Source organism: Rhinoderma darwinii, unplaced genomic scaffold (genome assembly GCF_050947455.1).
Source record: "Rhinoderma darwinii isolate aRhiDar2 unplaced genomic scaffold, aRhiDar2.hap1 Scaffold_47, whole genome shotgun sequence".
NCBI lineage: Eukaryota > Metazoa > Chordata > Amphibia > Anura > Rhinodermatidae > Rhinoderma > Rhinoderma darwinii.
In genome coordinates this window covers 467,299-473,298 of record NW_027464015.1, presented here as the reverse complement: position 1 = coordinate 473,298, position 6,000 = coordinate 467,299, and positions in this window count along the sequence as shown.

Sequence of the window (6,000 nt, the reverse complement as noted above, 5' to 3'; positions counted from 1 at the left end):
TATTCTTATCGCTTCCAGATTCCATATAGCCAAGAGATGGAAAACAGCTGAGGCTCTGAATCTCTCGGAGGTGCTAAACAGGGTTTATCTTCACTTCTATTACGTATTGCACTTTGCTACATCTAAAGGTTATAGGCAGAAGTGTTTGTCTCAATGGGCCCCTTGGACAGAGTTACCCCATGTTCAACTTCTGCTCCGCAAGAACTCTGTCACTCTGTGAATGTATCTGTGCTAACTTATACATGGTTTTCGTATCCTGCATCATCCTGTTCCTTTTTGACATCTCATATGTATAATTGCTTGTATTTATCACCACCACTCTTTGTATGTCTGTTTTTATGTTTGTTTGTCTGTTAATATGTCAGTATGTCAACGTCCGAGGCACGTTTCTGATATCTAAAGGTGCAAGCTTTTTCTGTGTTCTGTATACAACACTGTGAGACTGTATCATTGGGATGTTGTATACTTTTGTATTGTACTTTGGAAAAATAAAAACCAAGTTAATTTCAATTCACCGAGACAGAGCGTCAGCCTTAGTATTCCTTTCGGCAGGACGGAAATGTAACAGAATTTCAAATCAGGCAAAGAAGAGCGCCCACCTGGCCTGGCGCGGATTTAACCGCTGAGCGGTCTGTAGATAGACCAAATATTCGTGGTCTGAAAATAATTACAGGATGCATGACCCCTTCTAGCAGATGTTTCCACTCTTCCAATGCCAATTCAATGGCCAGAAGCTCCTGATCTCTAAGAGTAATTCTTCTCGGCAGGAGAAAATAACTAGGAGAAGAAGCCGCAGGTGACAGTCTTGCCGGTAAGACCTTTTTGCGTCAGGTCTGCACCTGCATCGATAGTAAAGGCATCCACCTCAAAGAAGAATTGCTTGGAGATGTCCGGATGCTGCAATATAGGGGCGGCAGAGACAGACTGAGTTGAAGAAATGCCAATTTGGTCTCTTGGGTCTCATTTTTGGCATTCACTCCTTTCTTTGTAAGAGCTGAAATAGGCGCCAGTAATGAAGAGTAGTGGGGAATAAACAGCCGGTAGAAATGTGCAAATCCCAGAAAGCGTTGAATTGCACGGAGACCCTGAGAACAAAGCCAGTTCAACACAGCAGATGTTTTGTTGGTGTCCATCTTCAATCCCTGGTCAGAGACTATATCATCTAGAAAGGGAAGGGAGGATTTCTGGAAGACCCACTTCTCCAACTTTGCACAGAGCTTATTCTCCAGCAACCGTTGAAAGACCTGTCGAACACGTTTCCAATGTGTAGTCAAAGCGGGTGAGAAAATCTTGATGTCGTCTAGATACATCACCACATTGACATATAACGGATCCCGGTAGATGTCGTTAACTTGCTTATCATTGCTTTGCATCAAAAGAGCCTTACAGGCAAAGACATTGCTGCTTGTAAGATTACCCCAAAATGAACCATTTATCGGATCATCCAGTACTTCAAGGAGAGAGGTTCATTTGCTATGAAGAAGGCTTCAGGGTGTCCATGAAATTCCAGCAAGTACCAGGACCTTCTCCTAAAGAGGATTCAGCTATGGGATCGGTTCAACAGCAGTGCAGAGCTTCCTCAGACATCTGTCAGTGCATCTGCACGCACAGTGAGGTGAAGGCTTTTGGAGGCTGGACTGGTGTCAAGAAGAGCTGCAAAGAAGCCACTTCTCTCCAAGAAAAACATCAAGGACAGACTGACATCCTGTTTTAAGTATATTGATTGGACTGCAGAGGACTGGGGTAAAGTTATTGTAACGCTGGCGGCAGGTCCCTCTCCTGCCAGTGGTCTCCGTCGCTGGATCCTGTACCTTGCTTGACAGCCTCCTCCACCACGAGGTCGCTAACGTCCACTGATGTCTCCTGCTCACGGCAGCCGGATCCCAAGTGCGCGCTGGCCCAGGCCGTTTCTTAAAGGGCCAGCATGTAAGTATATAATGGATGAGTGTAATATAGTGAGTTCAGGTAGGTATATAATGGATGAGTGTAATATAGTGAGTGCAGGTATGTATATAATGGATGAGTGTAATATAAAGAGTGCAGGTAGGTATATAATGGATGAGTGTAATATAGTGAGTGCAGGTATGTATATAATGGATGAGTGTAATATAAAGAGTGCAGGTAGGTATATAATGGATGAGTGTAATATAGTGAGTGCAGGTAAGTATATAATGGATGAGTGTAATATAATGAGTGCAGGTAGGTATATAATGGATGAGTGTAATATAATGAGTGCAGGTAGGTATATAATATATGAGTGTAATATAATGAGTGCAGGTAGGTATACAATGGATGAGTGTAATATAATGAGTGCAGGTAGGTATATAATGGATGAGTGTAATATAGTGAGTGCAGGTAGGTATATAATGGATGAGTGTAATATAATGAGTGCAGGTAGGTATATAATGTATGAGTGTAATATAATGAGTGCAGGTAGGTATATAATGTATGAGTGTAATGTAGTGAGTGCAGGTAGGTATATAATGGATGAGTGTAATATAATGAGTGCAGGTAGGTATATAATGGATGAGTGTAATATAATGAGTGCAGGTAGGTAGGTATGTCAGTAATACACTGCAGAATTAAGGCGGGATTCACACGACAGGGTTTCCCGGCCGGGTGCCGGCCGTTCATAAATCGGCCGGCACCCGGCTGCATTAGGAATAATAGACCCCTAATGGGGCTATTCACACGACCGATTTTTTGACGGGCCAGGAAAACCGGCCGTCAAAAAATGGGACATGCCCTATATTCGGCCGGGTACCCGGCCGCCCGGCTCCCATAGAAGTCTATGGGGCCGGGTAATACACGGCCAGCACCGGAATGTGTCCCGAGTGATGGCCGGGTCAACCGTCACTCGCGCACTCTCTCCTCCTCACAGTGCAGAGTGCATGTGAGGAGGAGGAGTTGATGCCATTCGGACGAATGGCTACGCTGGTGATACTGTGTGGCAGGGTCGGGGTGTACAGCAGGTGGAAGGGAGCGCTGCTTGTTACGGTTCCCGACCGCTGGCTGTGTTTTTACGGCCAGCGGTCAGGGTCCTTAAAACCCGAGCCATAGACTTTTTACGGCTCGGGTTTTAACTTGCTGCCCGCGCGATCGGGCAGCTGAATGTCGGGTCTCCGGCTGTCCGTGACTGCCGGGGACCCTGAGGAGAGGATAGAAGCAGCTTTCACTGCTTCTGTCTTCTACGATGTCTTTTTACACAACGCTCAATGAACGCTGTGTATAGAAATAGAGACAGCAGCGGTGCTGTCTCTATTCCTCCCGGTGATCATGTGACTGGTCACATGATCGCCGGGTGCCGTTAGTGACAGACTGCTGCTGGGTCTTACTAGACCTAGCACAATCCTATTAGTGACAATCGTCACTGTGAGAGGGCTGATTTCCCCTGTAACTGGGGCTGCTGTGCAGCTCCAGTTACAGGGAAAAACATGGTGTAAAAGAAAGAAAAAAAATATTAAAAGTTCCAAAAAGGTCTTTTTTGACCTTTGAGGGACAGAACATAATAATAAAAAAATAAGTAAAGTGCAAAAAATTAATCCGATTAAAAAACGGTCAGGGAAAAAACCGGATGCAAATCGGGTCCAAATCGGCCGATTTTCCCGGCCGACACTCGGACCCTGTCGTGTGAATGAGGCCTAAGGCGGGATTCACACGACCGGGTCGCGCCCGAGCCTGAGTGCCGGCCGGTAAAATCGGCCATTCTGCCCGGCCGGTTTGCATAAAGTTTTGCATCCGGGCCGGGCAGATCTGGACAGTGACATCAGCGGCAACTCCTGAAGGGGAATCCCCATGTGTTCGGGGATTCCGCTTCAGGAGTTTCCCCTGATGTCACTGCTCAGATATGGACAGAGACATCAAGCACTCTGTCCAGGAGCGGAATCCCCGAAAACCCGGGGATTCCGCTCCTTCAAGGAGCTAAAGTGCGGCTAGCACATAGCAGAGCGGGGAGATACCTCCCTGCTCTGCGATAGTGGCGTCGCTGCAGTAGTAGCAGCCGCAGCAGCTGCTAGCGGCGCCATCGAAGGTGTCGCCGGGCCAGGGTGCTTTTAAAACAAGCAGGGGAAGGGAGCCAGCGCAGCGCTCCCTTCCACCTGCTGTACACCCCGGCCCTGCAACACAGTGTACAGCGATGCCATTCGTCAGAATGGCATCAACTCCTCCTCCTCACATGCACTCTGCGCTGTGAGGAGGAGGAGATAGAGCGCAAGCGCCGGAAAACCCGGCCATCACTCGGGACACATCCCGGTGATGGCCGGGTATTACCCGGCCCCATAGACTTCTATAGGAGCCGGGCGGCCGGGCACCCGGCCGAAGATAGAGCATGTCCTATTTTTTGACGTCCGGTTTCCCCGGCCGTCAAAAAATCGGTCGTGTGAATAGCCCCATTAGGGGTCTATTATTCCTAATGCAGCCGGGTGCCGGCCAATTTATGAACGGCCGGCACCCGGCCGGGAAACCCTGTCGTGGGAATGAGGCCTAACGCAGCATGTGATTACGATTTTTATAAATATTATTCACTTGTATTAAATAGATTTCTACTACATGTAAACATAAAGGTTTTCTATATTTTCTTTGCTATCTTTTCTCTACCCCACATGGCCACTCTATGGTGATGCAGGTGGGGGCGCTATTTCACTGTTTACCTCCGGCAGCAGAAGGGCGAGGTGCAGCCCTGCCACACAACAACAATCCTGGTTCCGCAGTAGAATTTTCTGTTTTTTTGGTGTAAACTTTTTGCATAGATTTTCATTGTAGGATCTGTACAAAGTGGAGCTGCCAGGAGATCGGAGACTTGATGAGATGGACGCATGCAGCTCCCGTCAGGAACATACTGGTTAGGTGAGTAGTCCCACCTCATAATATCCATGAAATATGGAAATAAATAGGTTTTGGACAAATATCAAACTATCACTGCCAGGCAAAAAACTTTAAAACAGAATTTTTAATAAATATTAACTGTAAAAAAAATAATCAAATACCAATTTAATTTTACTACAAAACACATAGCACCTCGATCAGTGGTACAAGCATCTTTGGGGTACTCCAGCGGGTAGAGTTCATAGAACAGGGTATAATACTAGTAATACCAGTTCAGTATCAGGGCATAATAAATGAGTAGTCCCACCTCCCCTTTCTCATCCATATTAGGCTCTGTTCACATCTGCGTTGGGGTCCCGTTCTGACGTTCCGTCGGAGGTTTCCGTTAGAACGGGACCCTGAGCAGACACCGACGAAAACCAGGGGTTTCCGTTTCCATCACCATTGATTTCAATGGTGACGGAGCCGGTGCCCGTGGTTTCCGTTTGTCTCTTTTGTGCTCCGGACCCTTCGTTTTGCCGGAAGCAATAGCTTAGTCGACTACTGAAATCAATGGTGATGGAAACGGAAACCCCTGGTTTCCGTCGGTGTCAGTTTGTGTCTGCTCAGGGTCCTGTTCTGACGGAAACCTCTGACGGGAACGTCAGAACGGGACCCCAATGCAGATGTGAACAGAGCCTTAGGGCATGACCAGACGTGGCGGAATTGCTCTGCAATATCCGCAGCGTACACGTTTCTCCATTGCTTTCCACAGCTTTTTAGTTGGGTTCGTTTACACGTTGCGGACAATTCTGCGGAGCATAGGCTGTGGTGCGGAATTTGGTGTCCGCAGCATACACTGGCTGTTGCGGACTTGTAGCGGACTTGTTGCGGACTCATTGCGGAATTTCTCCATTGACTTCAATGGAGAGTGAAAATTCCGCAATGAAGTCCGCAGATGTTATGTGTGCTGCGGAGCGTACTGGTTTTACTAACATGATAGTTCTTCATTCTGGCTGGACCTATGTATCTCTAGGTCTACAGCCAGACTGAGGAAGTCAATGGGGCTCCCGTAATTACGGGTGATTACGTGTGTGCACCCGTAATTACAGGAGCGTTAATAGGCGATGTCAGTAAATAGTCACTGTCCAGGGTGCTGAAAGAGTTAAACGATTGGCAGTAACTGTTTCAGCACCC